This window comes from Perna viridis, chromosome 6 (genome assembly GCF_037379345.1).
Source record: "Perna viridis isolate PV_CMFRI_1.1 ecotype Kerala chromosome 6, ASM3737934v1, whole genome shotgun sequence".
NCBI classification, from domain to species: Eukaryota; Metazoa; Mollusca; class Bivalvia; order Mytilida; family Mytilidae; genus Perna; species Perna viridis.
Window position 1 is genome coordinate 18,292,488 of NC_142450.1, and position 27,097 is coordinate 18,319,584.

Sequence of the window (27,097 nt, forward strand, 5' to 3'; positions counted from 1 at the left end):
CACAAAAAGTTTTGTTAACCTCTTTATCATTATGCATAACGCATTGATTGTTAGAACAGATAACGTTCAGAACAAATTTGTTTGTTCCTAGTTAATGTTCAAAGTTCAATATACAGCAAAACAAGGAAACGTTAGATATGAAAATAAAAGGTTGATGGAAATGTTCTGGACAATTTTGTGTATTGTTAACTATTATGTGAAAATTATATACGTCCTTACCATAAATACAAACCAAATACATGTATACCAAGTATTTGTAATCGAGATGGCAATATTTTTTGCACTTGTGTAAATATGGCCTCCGTCATTGTATGTTATATACTGTATGATGTAAAATGTTCGCGCCGCCTTTTTCGCGGTATAACCACTCATTTTGTTTATGGGGCAAAACCTTGGTCTAGCAATAGTTATAAGATGTTATTATTCTAAACATAGCAGTGATTTATCACCTCTGTAATAAAATTCGATAATTTTCATTGTGAAATGACATTCAATAAGTTTACGTTCTGACTTTCTCAAACCAAAACAAATTTGTATACACGAATATCTATCTACTTATCAAAAATTTATAAGATAGCTACTGTAAAAGTACTATTGTTCGTGGGGTACCAATTTGCGTGGTCTTCGTGGGGAGGTCAAACCACAAATTTGGTTCCCAACGAAAAGGACATTTCCATTGAAGTGTATACTGACAACCTCAAAACCATGAATTCAAGAATCCACGATATTGTGTTTTTTCCCTAATCCAAGAAAATTAGTATCCATGAATTAAGTATTTTCACAGTATTTGTTTGGGAAAAAATAGTTTCAATGAATAGAACAGTCATTTTTAATCGTGAATAACCAAAGTATAATAGCCTAATAGAAAAATATCAACCAATTGAACACTTACTCTTTCACCAATGGTTATCTGTTTAATTGCCACTTTGTATGTTGAACGTGGTAACTTGCATTCGCTTTCGTAAGTATCTTATACAACAGTATATTAAGCTAATCCATATACAAATCCATGATTTATCACCCCATATTCAACATTTAAAAGCCATTTGTTTTACTTAACATACGTTGTTTTTGTTTTTTGTTTTTTTTTTGACGAAACAGCAGTGTTATATCGTGTTCCTTAAACTCTTACTGGATTAAATTTTAAGTCTTTAAGTCAGGAGTGATAAATATTTCAAAGACGTGTGTCATTTATTTTCAAATCGGGGTATCAAATACAAATGCCACAATTTAAGAATGTTTCTGGCCTTTTCGTGTTTTTTCTATTGGGAATGAAAAATCCACCAATAAAAGATGAGATTCTCATAAAGTTGAATTGTTTTTTAAGCAGTTTTATGAATATCAAGTATTTGTCATTTATTCATAGCAATATTGTAGCCAAGAAGGGATTCGACAAATCGGTTGCCTCATTGTAAACATATACTAACTAGTATTTCTGTCCTAGCAACAACATCTACGAATGAGAGAAACAACAAACGGGTAAGCACTACTCGTTTAAAAAAAAAACTTATCAATTAATGACAGTTTTCTATTCGTTATCCGTAAACAATTATACCATCCATTGTTTTATTGATTACGGATAATGAATTAATAATTACAGATATTTCTATTTTTCATTTAAGGAGGTAGACCTAGGGTAAGGGACATAACTAATGAAATAGTGATATGTTTGCATCATATTTAATTTCACCAAAGCCTCTCAAGCTTTCACTTGAAGTAAAATAAAATTAATCTAAGTTAATTAAGTGCTTACATAAGATTGTTGTAAAACGTTCCAATGAATTTTAAGAGTTGTGTCCCTTACCCTAGGTCTACCTCCTTAATTGTCATACGTGAACAAAACGTGCAATTACCTCAAATAAAACTCTTTCAGAACGCCACAATTTACAAATTCAATTTGTTGTATATTACCGTATTTATGTTTTGTATTGTTTTGTTTAATTGTTTGTGATTCCTGATTTGAAAGTGGGTGATGAACTAAAAATAAAAAAAGAAAAAGGAATATGTCATATAACATTTTAAAACTGTGTGTGTCTGCTAAGCATGTTGTCACATTGTCATTTGCCCAACATCATTGCCTCATAGCAATGAATTAACAAAACAGAAGCCTGTTTGTTTTTTGTGTTTTGTTTTTGTTTTTATTTTTTTTTTTCTGTTTTTGTTTTTGTTTTTTTTTTTTTTTTTGTTTTCTTTTTTTTTTTGCACGTGTTACAAATCTGTAAATCCTACATCAAGTTGAATGCGTTGTTTTGCTCAGCTTACCCCCTCCCCCCAAGTTGATACTGGACGGAAGACGAAGTAGCTTACTAAGTCTGTTCCATTAACATACACTGTAAAGCCACACATTAAATTTTATTTTCAATGTATGTAAGGACAAGCATCAAATTAAATATCAATTCATTCATTGAGAGCAGAGATAACTTAACTAAATTCGGACAGACGAAATGGTGAACAGACAGGGTGATTCAAATATAACAACCACTTGTTTAGTTGAGATATGGTTAAAGTAAAATGCATTAGGAATGCTGAAAGTTTAGATTTGCCCTCTCGTACTTGGACTATCTATGGCAGGTTCTTAATCATAAGACCAGGAAATAGTTCCCATTAGATCTGATATGTTTATCACTCACTTTCGAGTAATTATTTGAAATATCTCACCACATACGCCATTGTCTACATCGTATGTATATAGAATAATAATAATATATCATTTTATTTCGCTGTATAATGACATTAACGTCTCATTATATCGTCTTTCTAGACGGTTTCACATTGCAAATCTAATTCATTCTTATTTGTTTCTATCAAAATAAATATGATTATAATGAATAATGTTAAAATATATAATAAATATAATTCACCATTTCCTTTTAACACCAGCATATCGATATATCATCTTCTAGCTGTATGTGGGAGTATTCAAGTGTAAGTGTTCGTAAGAATCATGCAAATGAAGAAAATCAGAAACATGTTCATTTTCAGTTCATGTCAATGAATCTATAGCTCAATTATCAAAATAATGGGTTTTTCTTTACCATGTTTCACCCACTGCCTGATTTTTATAGAGACTGACACTTAAAAAAACAGAGGTCGCTTAATCCTACCAGTACATTTGATCCACTCCTTTAGGTTTTAGAGGAGTATTTCTGTAGTTTTTTGTGAATTTGTGTTACTTACGGTGATTAAAAGATGTTCTGGTCGAATTATGTATTTCATATTTGTTGTTCTAATCTTCACGATCGCCTTGCTCTTACCTTCAAGAAGGATTTGAAATGAAAGAAAAAGGTGCAATTTAAAAAAGAATATATATATCATTGCTTTTCTGAATGGTAAAGTAGTATTCTTAAGCGAAAACGTTTTCCCTTCATAACTTGTCAAGAACAAACAGCCAATTGGCTTTGCAGAAATAAGTGTTTCGGTATATGGGTAATAACCTGCTCTAAGGACATCCATTATAAGCAATTAGCTGATATTCATATATGAGCAGAAACAACCTTTGCAAAATAGAATGTGATACGTTTAGATGGACATACCAAAATACATTTTTGAACAATACAAACCCTCACGCAATTGAGTTTTTAGGTGTCACCGGCTTGTTGTGATATGCGATAATGTCAATGGTACACTATTGTATATTTACCAGTATGATACATATGTAATAAAGCATTTTTTTTATATAGACAATAAAATCAACTTATTGCTAATTAACATTAATAGAAGTTTTTTTTGTATTTGAAATTTGCTATAGTTTAGCTCTTTTATCGTTTTTTAACATATTTCACCTACCCGTCATCATAAACGACATTCCTACATAGTTTTTCTTTCCACTTACCGCTACCCCGGACTTTATGAGCAACTCGGCGGGTGTTTCTAGATTTACTTTTGTTTCTTTGTATGTATGTTTACTTGCTATATTTTCTGTGTTGTGTTTGTCAGTTTTCCATGACTGGTCATTGTCTTGGATTACACTCTTTTGATTTTCGTTAGAATCTTGGTTCCCTTGATTACCAAAGTTTATGTCCATTAAATAAAATTAATACGTATGCGTAATGAACATCCTCATCCCAAAATTCAGTTTACCCATTCTGCACTTCATTCCAATATGCATGACAGTTTCCACCATGCATAGGCTGTATACAGGAATATAATTCTTCTCTCAAGGTACCTGAACAAATTCTACTACGATGTAAAAAGATAGCTTGAATGATTACAAAGTATATTTAACTGCTAAAGACGTACTATATGTATCCAAACAGGCACTTTCTTCTGCATACGGACACAATTATGAAAATAATACTTTGATTGCAAGTATATTTTTGGTGGAAGTTCTTCATTTTCACTGTGGTTTATAGTAGAATTGGGATAAAATATTCGTGTCTGAAAATATGAAGAAATGATTGAAAAATCAAATACATAAAAATGAAACTAGCTTTTCAAATATGTTTTATTTTCAAAAATGTTTTTGTTAGTTGAATTATTGTAGTTTATTCATTATCTATTTGATTTTTTCCTCTCATATCCTAGAAATGTTTTCTCTGTCATTGCTGCCATAAATATTCGTTATCAACGACAACATTATGTAACGGACACTACAATATACATTCCACTCCTACACCTATCTATGAAGGTTATATCGACCATATAGTATAATTACAAACAATGTAATTGCAAAGCAAGCTTATTCCCATACAGCATTATATTATTGTTGTATTATGTGCAATATGCCCTCACTGCAATAAAGCACAACAACAATAATAAGGTCACCAAGAAATCTTATGATATTTGCTTATAGCTGTCATAAAGTATAATGAGAAACACTAAATTGCATCTTAAAGCGCTTTCTTGCTGCTTCGACATGTGCTAAGTCGATGTGCAAAATCGACCACTTTTGAAGTATTCTGACTGTTTCTTGTTTGATTTTAGATCTCATCATCTTGATCATGACAATATGCAACAAAAACACAAAAGAACGATACCCAGTATACCCAGTTTCAGATTTTAACGTTAAGGAATACAACTAAATTAGTTAAAAATTAATCATAAAACAACGCTTATTAAATTTGAAAGTTTGAGTCAATTTAAATGGTAAAGTATATGCAAAACAACATCGTGAAGTCAAACATCATCTACGTCGCAATAGTGTACCGATTAGAACATATTTAGCTTATATTGTCAAATAATTGAATATTCAAGTTTAATGTACATGAAAGGAATCTGCAATAGCTAATTGTTTATAACAAATCAGCTATACAGGAAGATGCTTAATCTCGAGTTATAATATCGTTCACTAACATTTAAGGTATAATTTCTCTTTCTAATAACATCATTTGTTAAGGTACGTAAACTCTGTAATCTACTTCATAACATTAATAATATTAAATTTCTAGACTGTATTTGAAATGCCAAGTGTCAATTTCAAAGCAATTTCCTTTTGATAACGGGTTTATTCATGTTTCATAGGCTCAGATAGACCAATTAGTTCTTGAAAGGGAAATTTAATTGCGCACATACATACAAATGGAATATCAGGTATTAAATATTATGTAGCGCAATAAATATGAAATCTGTGAGATTAGGGGTAAAATCTATAGGAATTTCATTGACAATGTACACAACCTAAAATGATATCTTCTTTAATTTGTCTGTAATACCCGATCGAAACAACATTTTTATAGTTTCCTTTCTAAATAATAGTATTTCAGGGAGTAACAAAGTTAACTTTGGGAAATAGAATTATTATTAATTGATTGACTATTACCTGGTGAAATTACTTTTATAGATAACATTGTTTTGACTCTCGTCCATAAAACTTTCCATCAGACACAAACACGAATCATTTAATTTCAAAAGTAACAAGTTATCTGGTTTGATAAAATTGTTTGTCCTCATCTCATAGACAAAATTTTGTAATCTGACTGTGACCTCATCAAACTTTGATTTAATTTTTTTTCGTTAAAAGTTGATACCAAAATTAAACCATAAGGAATGACTGTTACATATTTCGATGAATTTTCCTTAATCACATAGTGCACACTGAATAACCTGTGTAACAGGGTATCTTTAAAGCTACACAGAATGCATTGAGGTTATTTGTCCATAGACCGAAAAAATATATAAGTAATTCCTGCTATACATATGAAATGAAATAAAATTTGAATCTCTGTAATTGCCCAATTAACTATCCAAAGCAGTTTTTCGTGTGAAGAGTTATCAAATAAACCAAGGTTCTAGCGGAAATCAAATGAAAGTAATCAAGGGACAAAGACCAAATATGGAAAACAGACATACACAACAAAGAACATTCAGTAACTAAAATTATACATACAAAGTAACAAAAATAAATGAGCTACTCGAACTCCACCAAAAACTGGGACCATGGGCCATATGCACTGGTAGGGTAAGCGTCATCTGCTTTTCTAGAAACATCCGCCGAGTTGGTCATAAAACGTCAAATCCTGGGTAGACGTAAGAGGAAAGGAAGACTATGACATGATGAACAAAAATCAGTTTTCATGGTGCAAATGGAAACCCCATAATGATTCACGAGTTTATGATGGCAACAATAAAACTTCTGTACTGAAGACTTCAATCTTGTAGCAACATAACCCTGTTCCAGTAGTCTAACTGTAAGAGCCCTAGCTCGATACAAGAAGTCTGCGTTGTTACGACAAACTCTGGTATAACATATGAGTTGTGATACGCAGGTGCTGAATGGATGTTGCGAAAGATGAACGGAAAGTCGACAATTCTGAATGATAAGTCATCACGTGTTTCGTAAAATTTGGTCAATAGTTTTCCTTTACCATCAACTTCTGAGTGTAGTCAAGATATGAGGTTGACTACACAGTGTCTGTACAATGTAATATCCTTTAGCTCAAGTTCTCTGGGGTAGATGCGATGTATCAAGTCCCCGAAACTAGGGTTGTTTGAAGATAGTACGTTATCTATATAGCGGAAACCGAGATTAAAGGATCTAGCCAAACGATGTTCTTTCTTTCTAAAGGTCAGTCTATCAAGGCAAAACCAAATATATTTCCCGAACTATATTACTGACTGTAATTTTCTATAAATACTTATGAGACTATAAGAGAACCATATGCTACCAAAAACCGAACAAAAAACTAATTAAATTTCGATATGATTTGTGCTTTGACAAGGTGGTGTTTGTTTTTGTTTTTGTTTTGTTTAGTGTGTGTTTTTTTTTATTATTTATTTTTTTTAATAATTGTACCATAAGAGTTGATAAAATAGAAAATTGTTATTATTATTTCTATAAACAGAAATCGGAAACATATAAGTTACTAATCCTGTGTTCCATTTCAGTGAAATTAATCAAGAATTCATTTTGTTGAATACTAAAGACTAATCATTGTACCGATAAAAGAAGGGATATGGACATTTATTGCTTCATAACTTTTTAATGACTTGGCTCGGATTCCTATTGTACTTTCCTCAACTTATATTACTTAAGACGAACCATATCTCTTGTTGCTTTCGATTTGAGAGAACGTCGTGTCGTGTGCAAAGTAGTTTAGATTATTATTTTTTCTGTTTTTACAATTGTCATTGGAGTATTCAAATAAACCGCTAAATTCAGGTTTGTTTTAAATGAGTCTGCCCAGTCATTAAATTATGTTATTATTAGTTTTTGTTTTCACAATTTACAGTGAAATACTGTACATTAAACCTGCAGTAGTACTGAATAATTTCACATAGTATCTACTTATTTGTGTGACCGTTCCGGATTATAAAATAAGACTTGTATGATTTTTTTTTCTAAATGGAAATGTCTGATTATGTGCCAAAGTGTATGTTACTTGTTTGCTGATCTTATAAAACCTTGTTTTTTCCTGGGTTACTTCAAACCTGGCGTTAAATGTCAAAGATAATACTTGTTAATGTCATTATAATTAGGGATATTCGATGGTTGGGTTGATCTTCTATTTAAACAATGATAAGTATGGTACATGTTCACGTTAAATGTCATTTCTGTAATATTGTTATCAATAGTTAACTTTAAAATTGTATGCATACGCATACAAACCTTTTTTTATACACACCAACATTTGGAGATTGATGTATCGATTGTAATTATGCACAGGTTTTCTTAAACAATTGTTTTTGACCTATTTTCTCCCTTTTTGTTGACCTCAAAAATTGGAAGAATAATTTATGCAAAAAGGTTGTAGTTCATGTTCTTTTTACTGTCTATGTCAGTATTAAATTATTCCTTGCTATCTGTTAGGATTCCTAGACTGACAGAAACGTTGTATCGGATCATACGTTGACATCATTCTTGAGCTTCAATACAACTGACATTAAATTATCACATTTCCTGTTAACTTGGTTCAACTCGCTAGGCGATCTATTTCAGATGTATGAAATCTTATATATGATCAGTTTGATTCTGATAATACCGAAACATTATTCACCGCATGCGAAGCAGCGTCTGTTCTAGGATCAATTATTAAAAAGAAGCAACAAAACCAGAAATAATCGGCAATAAGTCTATTGATGGTACATGTTGTTTTGTATTTTTAATGTTTTTCTTTTCTGTAGCGTACCGTTTGAATAACATTTATATTTTACATTTGTATCTTTCGTGGTCTTCCAATCCTACATAGAAAGATTGTTTTAATGAATGTCAGACACATAATCTAATACATAATGAATGATATTCGAAAATGCGCCTCTACATTTCACCTTTATAGTGGATGAAATCTAAATGAGCAAATATGTCCCAGGAGAGTCTGCTTGTCAAAATGGCATCATGAGTTCATTATTTTTGAAATCCCGATCGGCTGTCTAAGTTTAAAGGCTTATTATCTTGTTGTGATATATTTCACGTTTTGTAAGCTCTGAGCAAAGGGAAAACGTATCGCACATCAATTGTTTTGTAATGAAAATATGTTCAACAGTGCATTGAATATACAGTGAAATACATAGAAGCAGGATTTGTGTATACATGTATTTCCATTTTTTTATATATATATATCATATTTTATTTAATAATTTTTAATTAATATTATTTTTTTTTTATTTTTATTATTATTTTGTTTTTTGGGGGTTCTTTTTTTTCCATTAATAATGAGAAATGCATATTGCCTGCAAGCAGTGACAACGCCAAACTTCATTTTGTACCAGAGTTAGGTACATTTGTTAAGTTCAAGATGTACTTTTGATATTTTGTAGTAGTCAATTCTGTAAATTAATTCATGATCGGAAGCGCTTTATGTGTTCGTTTATTTTGCGAGCCAAGAGAACTAAATAGTCGAGAAAATCTTCGAATGGGTTTATTTTTTGTTCCACACTAAGTTTTTCAAACTACATGGTGTAGCTTGGTAAAGTTTTAAGTGAATACACTAGCGCATACGTGATTCCTAATTCTAATAATCGTCGAAGGTGAAACATCTTAGCTTTGATCCAGCCACCGCTACAAATCAGCTCTGAATGACGGTGAATGTAACTGCCTAAAATAGACTTATTAATGAGAATACTTGACTAAAAAGAATGAATTTACAATTTAAGGCACATTTTCAATCATGTTTCTACCTTAAAAACTACGGATTTAAAACACACGATTTATATTCTTCATTCTTAGTTTTCAAAGAGCAAAACTATAAGAGACATACTTTTTTTTCTAGAAAAAGAACCATCCTATTTTTTACTATAGGATAAACTTTTAGCTCAGTTGGAGCTATTCACCTTTACCTTTCATTTTTGTCAATGATTTAGGAAGTACCTATCAACCTTCTGGCTTCTAGAATAAAATTAGGTAAAAAACTATAAGGTTTTCAATTTAATTAAACACTAGCATTTTTTTAACAAATTTGGCAATAATGCGTAATAAAAGAGGTTTTTGTGAAACTATTCGGATGATCGCTAAAGATGCTTTCTGTCAAAACATGTAAAAGCTAAGTATAACACAAGAAGAAGTCTTCAAGTTGAAATTTTCATATTAGTTTTGAATATGCATTTTTACTTATAAAATTAAAAAGTGAAAAATCATGTATATTTTCTCGAGCATAGCATCGGTAGTTGTATCTTGAAATACATGTACATGTATAATCAAATATGCCTCACCTATCATATATAGTTTGTGACAGACCTTATAAGATTTTATCGTATTTAGAGAGCGTATTTTGTCATACGAATTTGTTGAATATAGAACCTACAACGATAGTGAGTTCATTTCTTTCATCGAGAGAAATAAATTATCATAGTTTTGATATCGGTACTTGCCGAGATATTTAAACTATGAATATTAATTCCTTGAGATGTGACAAATTTCATTTTCGAAGAGCTAAAGTCGTCGATTCCGTTTCCTTATTTTTCTTCATTTTGTTTTCAAATCAAAAACTTGGGCATCATTTGCCATCTGTGTTATGGCGGAAATTCCAGCTATCATTTGTCTACAGTTGTTACGCTTTAAAACAATTTTATAGGCAATGCGATACAAACGCACAACAGCAACTAATTGGCCTTTTAACATAAAATGAATTCAAGTTAATTAGATGCTTACATAAGATGTAAAATGCTGAATACAAACGTTCCAATGATTTTTAAGTGTTGTGTACCTTATCCTAGGTCTACCTCCTTAAAAATGGTGCACAGTAGAAATAAGAGGTAAGAGCTCTGTGCCTTATCAAATTTTCTTGCTTTTACTGTCATAAATTAAAAAAAACCTGGATATTTGAAACCTAGATTGACTTTACTAATCATAAACTTGTTTTTTATAACTCGATAATTGTTTCTGTCTTTTTTTTTCTTTTTTTTTCTTTTAATATAAACAATCAAATTTTCAGGTTTACACTGCACCGTTCTTATCGGTGTCTATATCATTTGACGTTGCTTGAGTTTCGATATGCATTAATTTGTATTTTTTTCACTTAATTAATTGGTTACTTTGGTTTCTCATTTCAAAAACTGTCTCTACTATTTAAGGAGGTAGACCTAGCGTAGGAGACGTAACTCTTAAAAATCATTCAAACGTTTGTATTCAGAATTTTACGCTAATCCTATGTAAGCATCTAATTTGGATTCATTTTATTTTGCTTCGAACAAAAGCTTGAGCAGCATTGGTGAAATTGTGTATATTACAAGCATATCACTAATTTATGAGTAATGTCCCTTACCCTAGGTCTACCTCCTTAACCTTTACTCCAATTTTTAGTACTGGTGTTTTCCTAAACCGAAATGTTTTAGACTTCAACGACCTGACAATGAAATTATGGTCTCTTATGCAACGGAAAAGACAAATGCATTTGATAACATCTTTGTAGCTTTCAGTTTTAATGGAAACAACTGGTAATTTCAACTATTTCATTTGATGTTGTTAAATGTAGCGTTATCTGTGTTGATCAAGGTAATTGGGAAATGCAGTTTGATTAAAATCCATTTCCTCGACCGTATTTAGAAGCATGAGCTAGTTTGCCGCAAATCTAATGTCGGTTATTAAATGCATGTTTGAGGGAAATATGAAAGCGTTAGAGTTTTGTCTAAATTAAAACAAGCTGGTGTAGAAATCTAATTAATAACTGGGGGGTGTTTGAGTTTAATTGAGTACAAAATTCGAATTGGAATTCCGTTTCTTCTTTTTTCGGTAAAATTGCCGAAACTTGAAGTTCCTGTGAGATTGCAAAGTATTAAATGATATTGTAGCACTGACACTTTTATTGGGTCTGTTGATTTTGTTCTGTTTATTTGCCTTGTAGTAGTTTAGGTTTAATATCATATACGATATTACGGTAATTACATGGTTTGGCATGTTTTTCTTTCACATTGACATTATTCGTCCTTGATGTGATAAAGATTTCCTCTTTAGTCAACAGACTCCATAACAAAGCATTACCATACGTTATGTTTATCACAACACAAATCAAATTAAAAACAAACACACAAACAAACAAACAAATCAGAAAAATTAGCGATAAAACAGTTGTGTGCACATATTGATATATTGCACATATCATTATTTTAAATACTATATGTCACAGTATATTTCATATGACAGTTTTTATAAGTGTCATTAAAGCTACATAAACACTTTTTATAAAGCAAAACCGACGTGACTTACTTTTCCTGGACAAACGAAGTGATATGCAAGTGATAGTATTGGTCATTATCATTTGATCAAGAGATAATCAACTTTACTTCATGCAAATCATCATTGGATGCGTTATAAGACTTACCAGTAACGCTAAATCCTTGTCTTAACACACGGACAGTTATGATGTCGTCTGTCTTCCATTTTAATCTTCCCATTTCACCTTCATGGGCATACAGTAAAAATACAAGTACTAACCGGACATCGAAAAGGGACACTGTTACCATAACCCTACTCTTTGATGATAGTTTTCTTCTCCCAACAGAGTTACCAATCGTTTCACTGAAATAGTATATGGAATTTTTGAATATGAATACACAAATGTACAGTCATGCATACATCTGATTTGTTTTTCTCAAATGTGGCCGTTGATATGGTCAAACGGACAATATGTTGGAATCCTAGGACATCATGATCATTATAAAATATACAAAAGGATGAAATATTGTTGCAGATTTGAAATAGAACCAAATGAGTTTTCTACTCCACTGACTGTATACATGTGCATCAACTAATCTCACCATTGAAATTTTTGTTTTCAATTTTGTTTTCAAAGTTATTCAAATCATTAAAATAGCGTCAACAAGATAAACGCAAAAGAAGAGTTAAATTAGATGTCTTTTTTTCTTTACTTTAATATCAAACAAAAAAAGGAGGAATATTTTCTAAAAAGGGACATACTCTTTTTTTATCTCTAATAATTATTGCAACATTTTTTTTTCATATTCAGATCGTTAGCATCACCCCTGACCCTTTCGACAAATAGGCGCCAGAGTATTGCATGACTGTATGCAATATATTAATTAGATATTGCATGGTCGATGAAATTTGGAACAATATAATCAACTATTTTTCGATTGGGTTCAATGTACAGTTTCAGCTTTAAAATTGAACATTGTTATATTCAATGAATAATTTAGAATATAAGTGTTGTATAGGACTGCAACGGGAAAAGAGAACGATCCGATATTTAATCAAAATTAAGAAAAGTTTTAACATATGTTTTCTGTTCGAACATATTTGTTTTCATCTAACTGTTTTAAATTCCATAAATAAAACAATCATGTTTGTAAATGATGACTGAATATAACGAGAATTGAAATGGTGAATGTGTAGAATGGACAACAAGCCCATAGGGATAAATAAATGTCAAGTATCGTTATGCTAAAGAAAATGAACGTAGTACTCATCGTTGTGTTAAAAAACATCACTATTTTATAACTTTAGGTAACAAGCTAGAAATGCTTGAATATACAATAATTCTTGATAGGTATATGATTCAAGCTTCCTTTATTCCTCATATTCATGTACAGTTTTTCCTTAGAAATATGGCCATGTAGACCTCTATTAAGGTTTCATTCGCCATAATGGAAAAAAGTATGCATTTCAACTTATAAATTTTTGTTCGTATCCCGGTCATTATTTTTTTTTCAATAGATTACGTATACGTATCTCTACTCAAGTAGTAGAGCAATGGGAATCGAGTTGATTCAATGCAAAACATGCGGGAGAACCCTTTAGAACATTTGGGAAGGTGTATTTATTGATTACTAACCGAATGAGTGTAAAACGATTCGTAGAAATAAATGTTTCTGTTTACAATTCACCCATTTTATCATTCAAAGAAGTGATATTGCTATCACGAAATGACCTATGGCATGCTATTCGCATTGACGGATAACGCATCCAAAAAGGGGAGGGTGCTGCCTGGCATAATTGGTAGCCACTCCAATGATTTAAGGTTTTTCACTATGTAATCAACCAAACTTTTCGGACACAAGGGGCTTCTGTCCTCCTTTCTATCCCAAATATGCTTGGTGTTTACAAGAAATGAAAAGTTGCACGTAAATACATCCTAGACAACCAAATATAAAATCAAGCCAATAAGCATCTCCCGTACATAATTGCTAAAACGCAGAAAAAGATGTCATCTTTTCGTATTTGAAACGGAACATTTTATCAGCAGCATGAACATCTGCAATCGTATTTGTTTTCTAGTGCAAAACAATATTTTCTTTAGAATTCTAGTTGCTTCAGGTGTATTGTGTCAATTTTACACATACATTAACTTCTTATTTTATACTTCCAATATGTAAAATAGGTCAAAATTGCTTCTTATGCTTTGATGGGACTTATTTTGGCTTCCAATTACAATATCTTTTGTTCTGAGTACTTCTTGTATACACTTAATTATGTTTTTATCTTGAACTACTTGAGTCAATGGCTTTAATGCTGCTGATGCAGGTTTCCTTCTTTACAGTTATGTACATTTTTATGATAGGTATTTTTGGGTTTTGCTACTTATGTTGGTATTTCTCGATATGTTGCCAATTACATTTTTTATGGCACGTCCATTGCTTATATATTTGTCTTAATGATAACAAATCCTCTTGTCAAGGTGCCAATAGAACATGTCTTAAGTGCACGCAACCACGGTGTTGTACATGTATATGCAAGACGTTTGTAAGCACTTATGAATATTAAGTAAAAAATTAAATGTTAACATTGTTTTGCAATTATGTAATTGTTTTATAGACTGGCACTTTCTAGCATAGACAGCGGAAAAGTATTGAAATATATTTTCCCTGCCAAATATCCGTTTTAAATGACTTTGGGGTTTTAACATTATCATATACAAGTGAATGAAATTGAACGATTATTCAGTTTTCAGAATTTTTATTGTTTTACATTATTTATATTTGTGGCTTCGTCGTCAATGAAACATTTATATATCTACAATGCAGAAGTGACTTAATTCCATTACATACAGACTTCGGAATTCTGCAGTCGATACCGAAAATATCACGAGGAGCTTGAAACATTATGATAACATGTTATGACGAAACATATAAACTGACGTTATTTGGATTATATAAGAAGCCACAATCAATTTAACGTAATTCTGTCAATTGAAATAGGCAATTTATTAACTATGGCGGCTTTATTCTGAGATCAAATATCTCAGACAGAAAAAATTGTCAATAGAACTTATATCTTTTTGGCCTTGTACTTCAATTCTGATGTCTTTAAATTGTCCTATCCTGCACGCATTGATGTTTCATTCTCCTATATATTGAATCCTTGTGAATGTTCTCCTGTGTCCCTGTTTTCTAATTCATATAAAAACTAATAGCTAAATATTTAAAAATCTAAACTGTCATTAAATTTCACTAGGGAAGAATTACATACAAGTATTAGTGTATTGACATTCTTTACACCGAGTTATTGTGAGAGGAAGAGTCGCATGCTTGTCCCTCAGATATTTGATGTCAATTATCGTGTACTCCGTACATTTACACTGAAATATAATTTTGTATATCCTTTGAAGCACTTTTTAAGAATCTAGAATTACGACAAGACCTTATCAGTATTTGTTTAAGTATACACTTCTGTCTTAGTTAACAGTGTTTTCCCTTAAAGAAACATGTTCTTCCTACATAAGAGACTATGTCATTAATTTCAATTTGTACAAAACTGCTCAATGACACATGCGGTTTCCAAGAACATCAGACCTGCAATCCCTTGTGTCCATGAAAATCTATAAATCAAAACGCTGTTGGTAACAGGTCTTCAAAACGTGCTGTCATATTTCCGTTTTATTTACCACCATATTTAGCAAAAATCAATATAAATTCCATAACAATTATAATACTTTCATCGGCGTGATAAATTCAGCAAGACGATAGCTATTAGTGTTAGTGTCAGGGATTATTTCTATAGAAAGAGCAGCTCCAATAGCTTTTGGAACTTCCTGATTTTAAGATCAAAGTGACTGCCTACTTTGGTGAAAATCTAAGCTTTTTGTACCAGGAGATATTTACATTAGAGGTAGGATTTGATAATATTTGTTCAACAATACACATTCGTACGCATCAACCGGCCTAAGACATGACAAAGAAAAAAAAAGAAATGTTCTGGTTTATTTTACAGGTACCAACTCGTAATCATAGGGAATGTGTCACTGGTCAAGAAAAATTTTTATTGATATTAAATTAGTTAATTAGTTTATTCATATTTAAATAGTTGCTATGCTAGAAGTAGAGCTTGAAAATGAGTCAAAAACGATGTAAATGCATCAGAGCACATCAGAGTTAATGTGGGGGTAGTATTTATTTGATTTACTCAGAAAACTTTTTTTTATAAAAATAAATTTGAATGATATCTCCCTTTTAACTGAAAAAAAAGGAAAATATTGCTCTTCTTGCGACCACTTTCAAGCAACCTTGAGTCCTGTAAATGCAGTAGTATTGCTATATTAAAGGTTGATGTGTTCTAAATGGATTTCCTATTTTTTCAAATATACGTTGGAAAGTTAAAAAAAATCAAATATAGACAAACAATTTGAATCATCCATATACTGCAATTCGGTGAACGTGAATTTAGTTCAGAATTAAACACAGAAAGTATACAGGGCTAACTGCAATGGTTAAATCATTTTAAGCATTTGAGACAAGATATGTCCTTATAAACGTCGTTGATGTCACATGTGATTGTAAGATTACTTTTTTATTCTCTTTCTTGGAGATTGTGACAAGTTTTTGCCAAGTGTGCATTATTTTTAGACATCAATCAAAATTTTGACAAGTATAACAGATGTGTACACTTAAAACTTCTTAACATACCTTATTTACACTAACATAGTACTAGATAGATATATTGTAGTGAAATATTTAGAAACGAAGTCCTTCAAGACATTTACATTATTGATATGCATGTTAATCGACTATTTTACTCCATTATATTTATGGCTTTGAATTCTTAATTTGTGTATCAAATTGACAACCTTATCACTGACTTCATCGACTTCATTCGTTTATCTTTACATTTGTTACCTGCCCCGTGGTTACACATCTAGGCCTTGAGTCCCAAAGACCCCTTTCAATTTTCTAATTATCATCTTCGGGTTCGTATATATCGGGCGTAAATTTAATATCCAGTGTTTTACCGTGTGATTTCAGATTGTTGTTGTGACCTTTAACTGGCTAAGGTTCGACTACTGTTTCTGGCAATTTGTTCGATGTATATGATGTAACATTTTTTTTTCCGTTCGTTTCATACCTAATCAACAGTCCACGAGTTAATAAAAAATTCTATTGAGTTATGAACAATCTCCAGTGTATACAGTCTAGTCAATATTGACCATCCGTTAAAATGATAGAAGCACATGGGAGTTTCCCAGTAATCTGTGTCTATAAAGTTGTTCATTCTGAATACGGAAATCCAATAAACGGACAAAGAATGATCAATGCTCATATAAATAGCTTTTTTGGAAGCTATTTATTCTTTTGTGCCCCTTAAAATAATATACAATACCAATATTGCGTCTCTATGTGCTAAGAATAAAAAATAAACTTTTTATATGTAATTGTGTTCTGTTACCTCATACTTATGGAATGGAATTGCGTAATACATTGAAACTCTTTAAGTGTAAGTATTTGTAAGAATCAGTCTAAATTGAAAAAAAAATAACAGAGACATACCTGTCAAAAGCCCACAGATCTGACAATGTAATATCACTCAATTGTGCGTTCTCTATTTGGAAAGACTATTATTTGATATCTGCTCAGAATTTCTTCAATAGAATGTTAGAAAGATGAAGATTTTTACCCTTGATATGTTCATTTTCAGTGCATTTCGATGAAATTATAACTCAATTTACCCTTTTTCATGTCGGACTCCTTTATCGTTGGTTTTATTTTCTAATATTTTCATTTATTTTGTGAATAATGTTTAATTTTGACATGAGATATCAGAAAACTGTTCTCTTGTAAGAAATCCGTTAAAAAATTAGTTATGGCCCACGGTTTTTCTCCATATAAATTCGAAGAGAACAATTTGTAAAAGGAATTTACGGATCTACTATTTGCTACAGTAGTTTATATTTTGATTAGCAATTCCTTTAAATTTACATGTCTCTTGATGTCTTTTTTTAAGAAGTCATTCTGAATGAATGCTACATGTATTTATAGGGTTGATATGATGTTTTATCATTAGCATTATCATCATTATTTGTATCATTATTATTATATTATACCTACACTTAGAAATCGATGGTAAAGGAAAACTCTTGACCAAACTTTACGACAAACGTGATGACTTTTCATTCAGAAAAGTCAACTTTCCTTTCATCTGTTGCAACATCCCTTCAGCATCTGCGTATGGAATGTTCATATCACAACTTCTACATTATGCCTGAGCTTGCCAAAACTACGCAGACTTTTTGTATCGCGCTAGAACTCTACCAGGTAGGCTTCTGGAACAAGGTTATGTTGCTACAAGATTGAAGTCATCACAACAGAAGTTTTATGGTCGTCATCATGAACTCGTGGATCGTTATGGTGTATATATCTGCACCATGAAAACTGATTTATTCAACGGGTCATAGTTTTCCTTTCCTCGTTTTCTATCCCGGACTTGACTTTTTATGAGCAACTCGGCGGGTGTTTCTAGAAAGGCAGAGGACGCTTACCCTTCCGGTGCATCTGGTCCATGCTCCCAGTTTGTAGTGGAATCCGAGTTGCTCATTTGCTTTTGTTACTTTGTATGTATGATTTTAGTTACTTTATGTTCTTTGTTGTGTATGTCTGTTTTCCATGTCTGGTCTTTGTCCCTGGATTACATTCTTTTGATTACCGCTATAACCTTGTTTCCCTTGATTACTCTTCCAAATGTGAATATTAAATTTGAATAATATTTTTGCTTAAATTAGAGTCGAATTAACAGAGACTTGCAAGCATATTACATTATGCCACTACGATTCAAATGAAAAGAGAACACAGACTAAATATTATAAGTTTTAAAAAAACACAGATTTTTTGTTTGTCGTCATGATTACTATTATCATAAATATTTTTATTATTACTATTTTAAATTTTTAAACATTTATACATATATATTTTTTTTTTTTTTTTTTTTTTTGTTTTGTTTTGTTTTTTGTTTTTTTGTTATTTTGTTTTTTTTTAAAAAGCATTGTTTGTAAATAGAGGTGAAGTATAAAACAAACAAAAAATAAGACAATATATCAATTAAAATATAAAATAAAGTCTCCGATTGGCCGAGGATGTACCGATTGCTGTAAGAATATTGTAATTAAGAGGTTTACAGTTATGTTTGCATTTGTTCTAAAGGAATATGAAACACGAACTTTTATGAAAGTGATTTAAGAAATCAGTTTTCTAGAAACGTGTAAGAATGATACTTCCTTTAGATCTGTATTTCAATTTCGACTATTGTAAAAACAGCTTCTTGGGGTTATCACATTTGTATGATTCCAGTCCCGACTCTTTATCTCATTCCGGACTGATTTGTGTTTCCTAATTTAATATCTATGGATAATTTCTTTTTAAAATTGAGTTTCTCAACGCTATAATGTTTGCTTGTTCCAGTAATAATTTCAAATCATATGTGTCATTTATCTTAACTGATGATAATAATAGAACCGCATAGTAATCATTTATTGATATGTGATTAAAATGGTAAGATGCTATGTTGTACCACTGAATATTACAATTTTGTGAAGTCGAATTATATGCAAAAAATAAACAGAGGTGAAACTACGACTTTGATTAAGTTCTATTCTAAACACAAATCATTACTAATGCTACCAGTCATATACAGTCCCTGTATGGGATAAAGTTCCCACTTGCTCCATTCCCCATTGCCCCATTCCCCATGCCCCGTTGGCCCATATCCCATAAAATGGGAAGTTTATCCCATACAGGTACTGAATATACCGCTCTTAATAGTATAAACTGCGTCAGCTTATGTCATATAGTTTTTATTTTTGATTTTGTCCTGTCTAGTCTTGTTCTAACATGCGGGTGGCAAACTGAACTAGTTACTTATAAATGCATTCCACAGCTTTAATACACATATATTTATCCCGATATTAGTATGTAAAGAATGAAGATATATTTCAACTGATATAGTACTTGTATGTTGAAAACTTCATATTCTATAGTATATGGGGAATGGGGAATATGGAGTGATGATTGTGGTTGGGGATAGTGTACTGGAGGATGGGGAGTTTGAATGCAGGATGGGGAAATTATATTTTTTAGTATTTATTTATTTGGAAAATGTATAGAATTTGATTTTATTGTGTTATTTAAAAATATCACATTTAATTTGTTAATATACATATTTGATACGGTATGTACAATTGGGATTAAATGGGGGACGTGGAGTTTTCAATGGAGAAAGGGAATTCTCAGTGATCAATGGAGATGGGGACAAAGGAGAATGGGGGATGGAAAATAGTGTAAGTTGGATATTTGTACCATTCAGGAGCTGTATAAGCTCCAAAATGACGAGATTTACATTCTTGAATAAAACAATTTTAATCATATTAAAAGCAAATTGAATTCCAAATGATTGAGGAAGTACACCTAGGGTAAGGGATATAACCCATGAAATCAGTGATATATTTATATCATATTAAATTTTATGAAAGCCTCTCGAGCTTTTGTTTGAAGCAGTATAAAAATGAATCCAAGTTAAATAGATGCGTACATATGATTGATGTAAAATGCTGAATACAAATGTTTGAATGATTTTTAAGAGTTGTGTCCCTTTCTCTAGGTCTACCTCCTTAAATTTTATACGTGTATTGTATATCTAGTACAACAAATACAGACTTATATCGTTTAAAATCATATTTGAAGAAGGGTTGGTCCGTATGAAATAAAAAACTATCTTATAAGAATAAGATAAGAGTGCAATTGTATTGTTTTTTAATTCTTTCTTTATTCTCTTTTCCGTAAGAGCAAAATAACATGTTCAGCCTACGTGAAAGTTGAAATCATTAATATCAATCTGTATATGATTCCTCTGTGATACATTCAGTTCAGCGATACATCAGACCAGCAGTCCCATGTGTTTAAAGTATACAATAAATCATTACTTACGTGAATAGGTCATCTTAACTTGGTGTTGATTTTCTGTAATATTTACAACTACATTTACAATAGAAATCAATACGTATTTCATCACAGTTTTTTTGACATGTTATTGTTATTTGACGTTTACAATTAAAACAAAATATTGCGCTTGGAATGAGAAAGAATGTTAAACATGGATATTTCTTTTAAAAAAAGCAAAACAAAAACAAAAAAACACTTGCACAGATAACAATTTAGACTTATGATATGTAATTGAAATGGTGTTACATTTAAAGAGGGTATTCACCAACCCAATAGTCAGACTTGTTTGACCCCGAATTATATCATATTTTATCTACCAAATTTATGAAATCTTGGAGTATTCCAAATTTAAAAATACATGAAACACTGAGACTTCATTTCTTGCATTGCATATGGTAAAACCGCTCAATGATAGACTTGGCTTCCTCTTTTTTTGGTTTTGCGTACTTCTTGTTTACAACTAATTGTTTTGATTTTGATCTTCCTACATATTTGATTTTAATTTTGCTAATGAAAGGTTACTCCTTGAAACACGTGTACAGCATATAGAAATTTACAATATATAAAACTGGATTTTTTTTTTATTATTTTTTTTTTTTTTTTTGTAATAAAGCAGACACACACATTATGCTTATGATATGATTTGAAGACAAGTTACCGCCTCCTTGTCAAATTGTCTGTAGTTGTTGGAAACTAGCAGCGTCGCTAAGGAGTAATCAAGGGAACAAAAATTCTAGCGGAAACCAAAAGAATATAACCCAGGGACAAAGACCAGACTTGGAAAACAAACACATACAAATAATAACATGAAATAACCAAAAAAATACGTACAAAGCAATAAATGTATATAAGGAACTCGGACTCCCCTAAAAACTGGGAGCTTAGACCTACACCATTTTCAAGAGGCAATAAAAGCTGTACGTGTGAGGATATTAATTCCAACGCTTTTCGTTGTCTACTTTCAGCCATTCAGGAAAATAAAAAAGACTAATATTTTGAAATTCAAATTTCTTTTTTCTGTGCAAAATAACGCCATACAAAGACTTCATTTCGAATCTTACTCAAGGAGTCGAATCTACAAAGTCACTAAAAGGCTTTAATTCTTGTTACGCAAGTGTGTCAACAAAAGTTACGATTCCCTATTCTTGTTAGTTAGTCCATGCAGCCTTCTGAAATATTTGTTATATTTTTGCATAGCATCCTCACTTTCGTTTGTTCATTTGATATTATAATGCGCTATAAGACACCGTTGTTATCGTTTCGTAAGCGCCTTAATATTTTATGCACACCATGTCAAAAGTTATATCATGAGTAAAGCTTAAATCTTATATCAATATTATGCTTTGTCAGATGAGATTTGCCCATCATTGGAGGAGTGAGAAATTTTCTTCCTAGCTAATGAAACACAAACAAATATTTCAATTATCTACTTCATCAAATCTCAGTTAAGAACATTGCAATGTCTGACAAAGAATGTTATTTGAATGTTGAACTCTGAGATTAAATATTGAGCACTCCAGCTAAGAACCATGCTAAATGTGATACATGGTTGGAAAACCTTAGGAGATAAAAATTATATAGAATGCCCTGAAGATTTCAAAATGTAGGTGGTAGCTCTGTAAATGTAGAATCTATTGGATTTTCAGTGTTGATTATCTTCTAAGAGCAGACAGTTTGGAATGAATAAATACACATTTCATGATAAAAACCCATACAACAACTTAATTACAAAAATAAAAATATGAAGCCTTTTTTTAGGATGTATCACATATTACAGAATTTGCATGATTCTTAAAAAGACAGCTATTTAAAGCTGAAAAGGAGGTACCTGGTTTCATATTGTGTCTTCCTAAAATTGTTTGCCTGAATAGTTTTCTCTCTGATTTGTCATATTTTTACGCTTCGGTATATATTTTTTCCTTTTCGTTTTGGGGAATCAATTACTAGTATTAAAAAAATTTATCTATAGCTCAAACAATACGATGACTTGTTTTCAACTTGAAAGAATTCCCTATGTCGGTTACGGAGGTAGACCTAGGGTAAGGGACACAACCCTTACAACTCATCGGAACGTTTGTATCCAGCATTATACATCAATGTCATGTAAACATCAAAGTAACTTAATTTAATTTCATTCTGTGTCAAATGAAAGCTTGATAGACTTTGGTGAAATTGAATATGATACAAACATATCGCTGACTTCTTAAGTCATGTCCCTTACCCTAGGTCAACCTCCTTATGTTACACTCACCGGCAACACTTAAACATTTAGTTAGAATAGTAAGATTACCAAATAAGTAATGTTCTAGGTATTAAATTCATTTTATATGGAATTAGTTATGAATATTCTGTTTTGTTTCGACATTTGACGCACTAGTTCTGCAATGCTTATTGATCCAGTACTTTACTGTAAAATACCAAGGGATAAACTCAGTTCAATTACAGTTTTCATTGCAACCAATTGTTATGTAATTTTAGAATGCTATTACCTTATACTCATCCTGAACATTAGGGTCAGTTTTAAAACTAAACTCCACATTGCAAGCTCTGTATTATTCTCAAGGGAATGTGCAGGAAATACTAAACAGAGGTTTGTTTCTAACCGCATTCATTATTGTTCAACGTTATGTTGTACGTGTCCAGAAAGTTGTTTTTACCAGGCAGAAAATACTAATGAACAGAAAACAAATGAATAAAAGGGAGAAAAATGATTTTATCAAATTCGTGCCATTTTGTTCGAATCCAAATCTGTATCCATTATTTTTTTCATTCAGAATTGTCAATTTCCCTTTCATCTGTGGCATCTGCGTATGGAGTGTTCATATCACAACTCATACGTTATGCCTGAGCTTGCCGAAATTACGCAGACTTTTTGTATCGCGCTACAACTCTAACAAATATGCTTCTGGAACAGGGTTGTGTTGCTACAAGATTGAAGTCATCACAACAGAAGTTTTATGGTCGTCATCATGAACTCGTGGATCGTTATAGTGTATCCATCAACACCATAAAAACTGATTTATTCAAACGGGTCATAGTTTTCCTTTCCTCGTTTGTCTACCCTGGACTTGACTTTTTATGAGCAGCTCGACGGGTGTTTCTAGAAAAGCAGAGGACGCTTACCCAACCGGTGCACCTTGTCCATGCTCCAAGTTTTTAGTGGCGTCCGAGTTGCCCATTTGCTTTTGTGACTTTGTATGATTTGAATTACTTTATGTTTTTTGTTGTGTATGTCTGTTTTCCATGTCTGGTCTTTGTCTCTGGATTACATTCTTTTGATTACCGCTTTAACCTTGGTTCCCTTGATTACTCTTTCACATTCGTTTTTATGTTTACAGTTTTATTTATGAATAAAATTAACAATATTCTAAACAGCTACGTTTATAAGGAAGTACTGCTGATGTACAGAAAGACAAATGATGTTTGTCATTTGAGACAAATGGCTATAACCTTGGTTCCCTTGATTACTATTAGATCTCTTTCGTCAACTTTTATCAATTTCCCTTGATTTCTTGATTATTTGTTTTTCTTTTTTATTATTTTTTTAATTATTTATTTTTATTTTATTATTATTATTTTTTTTTGTTTTGTTTTTTTTTCTGATTTGATATTTTTGTTTTGTCTTGCTTTGTTTCTGATTGTTTATTTATATTTGTTTATTTAAGAAGGCTTTTCGTTTCATAACTTCTAGTGCCATTTAATAAGTATTAGTAAGCTTGACAAATACACTGCATAGACAGAAACAAATACGAACCAATGTTCTTAATATTACATGTATATGGAACTTACAAAAAAACATACGCTTAATGCGCATTGATAATGTGCCACCGAGATACTTCTACAACATATTATGATAACGTAATAAGAATGTATATATAGTGAATTTTCTATAAAGAACAGCGGAATTTTATTGAAGTGAAGAGCAAATGAGAAGGGAAAATAAAATTATATTGCGTAGGTGGGAAGTTGATTCTATTCATTGCTTTAGATAGAGTTTCTGACCTCAATATGTAACTGATAGTACATAAAATTGAGAAATAGTCAGACGATATTACAGCTTAGATGTCGTTATCTCAATGTCAAATTTTAAATTATCTTCTATAGTCTGAACCTTTTTATTAAATTTATACACGATCAAAACTCAATCGATTACATATTATGCTTTTAGAATTACATTTGACCTTCGTTTATGATCTATTTTTTATATTATATTTATCCCTAGTTCTATCCATATAACAACGGAAATATATTTCATGGATTAGGATCCACCATTGAATCATTCTTTAAACGAACCCCGTACGCTCTCATTACTGTAGGACTTTCGAATTAAGGCATCATTTAAATTGCGTTGTATCTATCATGATATAGAGTTTCCTAGTTTTTGAATACTTACTGTTTTTACAGTAATCGCATTTGAATGATCAGATTTCTGCCATCTGAAAGTTCATATAAACTTTTCAAAAAATAAAGCAGTAGCTGTTTCCCCTTAGAAAGGTTGACAGTTTATTCTTTATCGACATTCGGTACTTTTATAAAAAAAAAAATCAAAAATAATATCAGCATGACACATCATAACCTTTTTCGTGGTTTTATGACATTTTCCCTTGTGGGTTCATTTCTATCAATAAAATTAGATCTCGTAGGTCAAATCAGAAAAAAAACAAACACTCGATATCCCGTTTGTACTGCTAATTTATAGAAATAAAGATTCGTCTATTATTATTTTATTATTATCATTAGTAGTATTACCTCTTTAACATTCTAACATGCATTAACATTCACTGTTTTCATTTTGAAATAAGTTTTTTTAATCATACATCAGCCGCCATTTAAAAGATATTTTATGTCATTCTTAAGGAAAAAAAACTAGTCTCATGGGGGAAACACATTGATCCGTTTTTGTCAGACTGTAATAAAAACGCCATTTGATGATCGTATCTGAAAAATGTGTTACGGAAACTGCAATCCGTTATCCTATGACATGGACTTCGACTCCGATCTAATTTTTTGCCATTAACCGTACGCTCTGGCGATGAAAGGGTAAATAGAGACATTAGTTATCCGCAGATTGTAGTGTCTTTGATTTTTGATGATCATTAGTTCATTTAGGGAAAAAAGGAGAAAAATATAAGCAGAAATGCAATTTGTATTAATTGCAAATGAACGATTTTTTTATGACGAAGTGATGTAGGATAACCTTTGACATAATTGGTATAAAGTGCAGCCTTTCAATTATAAAAACGATTTGTCTTTTCAAATATTGGTATGACGGCTTAATATCTTCAGAATATACTTTTAAACCATCATAACTTTTTTTTCTGATATGATATATACCAATTTTTTCGTGAGATGTGTTTAGAACAAAAAAAGGCAATTTCTTCTTTTATGTAAGTTCACCCGTCTCGGAGGCGCCTTTAGTGTCATGTGCTTAGATAGTTGTTTTAATATTACATTACTGTGCATGATACAACAATGGGTTGTCTCCAAAAGGTAGTCATTTATTGTGATTTTTTGACATTTTATACCGTTATGAGTCAGTATATTATGTATAATTTTCTTTTCGTATGCGTAAAAAATAGATGACGTTTTAAGTATCGGTCTTTGTAAGAATCATGCAAATTCTGTAATATGTGATACACCACAAAAAGGCTACACAATTTTATTAATTTATTTATTTTTATTTTTATTTGTTTTTTTTTATTGTTTTTTTAATTTTTTAATTTTTTTTCTTGTTTTTTGTTGTTTTTTGTTGTTTTTTTGTTGTTGTTTTTTGTTTTGTTTTTGTTTTTGTTTTTTGTTTTTGTTTATGGTAAGTTGCTTTGTAGATCTTTATGATGGAATGCATAATCATTCATCCCAATCTGTCTGCTTTAAGGATGTAATTCACATTGACAATTCTATGGTTTCTACTGCATTTAGTGTCATTGACCGTGTAATCTCCATAGTTTTGAATTCTACAGTGTATTCTTTATAATCTATAGATCTTATGAACACGGCCTTTGTGAAAATCCACAATTAATTTTCTATGTACTAATGCATTTGAAACAAAATATAAAAAAAGAAAGTATAT

The 27,097-nt window shown here is 31.2% G+C and overlaps 1 protein-coding gene across 6 annotated transcripts in view; it reads left to right on the forward strand.

The window, feature by feature from the left end:
* Positions 1-27,097, forward strand: part of LOC148613927 (suppressor of lurcher protein 1-like) — a 189,477-nt gene that overhangs the window by 42,136 nt on the left and 120,244 nt on the right. For 2 of the 6 annotated variants that reach the window (XM_088587635.1, XM_088587639.1), the window contains exon 1: positions 15,791-15,934. The exons of the other annotated variants lie outside the window; for them this stretch is intronic. The gene's annotated coding sequence lies outside the window, so the exon portion shown is untranslated. Of the gene's footprint in view, positions 1-15,790; positions 15,935-27,097 lie in introns of those variants that run through there. 6 annotated transcript variants of the gene reach the window in all.